Source organism: Mus pahari, chromosome 7 (assembly GCF_900095145.1).
Source record: "Mus pahari chromosome 7, PAHARI_EIJ_v1.1, whole genome shotgun sequence".
NCBI classification, from domain to species: Eukaryota; Metazoa; Chordata; class Mammalia; order Rodentia; family Muridae; genus Mus; species Mus pahari.
The window spans coordinates 73,072,216-73,074,028 of NC_034596.1; the positions used below are offsets into that span (position 1 = coordinate 73,072,216).

Consider the following 1,813-nt stretch of genomic DNA (forward strand, 5'->3'; position numbering starts at 1 on the left):
CGGTTATCAATAGGGTGAATGTTGGGGTGGACCAACTCAAAGCCCTGGATCTGGGCCTGAGAGGTATCTGAGCTGGCCAGACTCCTTGCTCTTCCACTCTCATGCCCTTGGGGCTGGCTCACATGCAACACCCCCCACAACCAACAATCAGGGTCAGCCCTACCCTGCTGCCCAGGTGAGGTGCAGGGCCCACTTTCCCAAGTGTTGCAACTGATAAGGGATATGGCCAGTTTTTCCACTCTCATGACCCCAGGGCCAGCTCTCCTGCCTGCAATAGATGGCAAGGGACGAGGGAGGGAAGGTATCTCTTTCTCATCCATGTCACCGACAAGCAAAGGTGTGGCAGGCCCCCAGACCCCCCCCTTCCTGCATACTGCAGCTGGCCAGGGATTTTTAGCTCTCACACCCCCAGGGCTAGCTCTCCCACAGTGCCCAGGTGAGCCGTGGGGCCAGTTATGCACAAGCCTCAGACATCAATATACCCTCAGATGGCAGCACAGACCAGGGACATCTGCCTGGCCTTTGGTGGTAACAGGTCCCTGCTGTTGAGGGGCCATGGACTCAGATGTGGGCCCCAGGTGGCAGCACAGGCCAGGACTCCACCGTGGTCCCAGGTGGGGTCAATCAGCTACTCCCATCAGGCTGCTCCTCATACCCTCGAGTCTCCAGTTCTGCCTCTCTCCATTGTGCACGAATCCTTCTGTTTCTCTTTCTCTTCCATTTCTCTACCACTTACTTGCTCCTCTTAGTGACACCAGGGGTCTCTGAGTATCTGGTGTCCTTTGTTTCAGGCTTACTGGGTTCTCCTAGTCTCTGGCTCTCGCCCCTGCCCTGGGAGACCTCCAGGCCTGGATGGCGCTGGACTGTAAGTCATCTCAGACTTGCATTTCTCAGGGAATGTTAGGTTGCTGATCATTCACATGTTCACAGGTCAGAACACTTAGCATAGACATGGCCTCTAACCTCTCTGCCACCTACTCATGTATATGTGACACAGCCGCCATATCTGCAATGCCTCTAGAAGCAAGATGAATTTTTCTCTTCCTTTTTATTATTTAAATTATTTATTTACTTTACATCTAGATCTCAGCTTCCCCTCCCTCCTTTCCTCTCAGTCCCGCTCTCTCCTCTCCCCGACATCTACCCCTCCTCCCCTTCTCCCCAGAAAAGAGGAGGCCTCCCATGATGTCAACCAGCCTTGGCATGTCAAGTTACAGGAAGACCAGGCGCATCTTCTATTGAGGCTGGAGAAGAGGCAGCCCAGTTAGGGAGAAGAAATCCAAAGGCAACCAATCTAGTCAGAGACAGGCCCTGCTCCCACTTTAGGAGTCCCACGTGAAGACCCAGCTGCACGACTGTCACACAGGTAACAGTTGCCCTCTTCCACAGGATTCCCTAAAGCTCCACTTAAGTTTGGCTGTGGATCTCTGCATCAGTTTCCATCAGATGCTAAGCGAAGCCTCTGATGACAGCGATGCTAGGTGCCTGTCTGCAAATGTAGCAAGGATACACTAATATGTCAGGACCGAGCTCCGTCTCATGGCGTGGGTCTCAAGCTGGGCCAGTTGTTGGTTGGCTAGTCCCTCAAATTCTATTCCGTCTTTTACCTCTGCATATCCTGTACGCAGGACAAATTGTGGGTCTAGGGTTTTATGGCTGGGTTGATGCCCCCGTCCCTTCACTAGACGTCTTCCCTAGTTATAGGAGATGGCTGGTTCAGGCCCCATAATCCCCTAGGAGTCTTAGGTAAAATCACCCCCATAGACTCTTCCATTGCTCTAAGTTTTTAGCTTATCCCAGAGATGTGCCCCCA

General features: G+C 52.8%; 1 non-coding gene across 1 annotated transcript; it reads right to left on the reverse strand.

Moving 5' to 3' along the window:
- Window positions 1-896: 896 nt before the first annotated feature.
- LOC115064476 lies at window positions 897-1,028 on the reverse strand. Its single transcript, XR_003844325.1, has one exon. It is a non-coding gene; the product is annotated as a small nucleolar RNA SNORA17 (small nucleolar RNA).
- Between the last annotated feature and the right edge of the window lie 785 nt (window positions 1,029-1,813).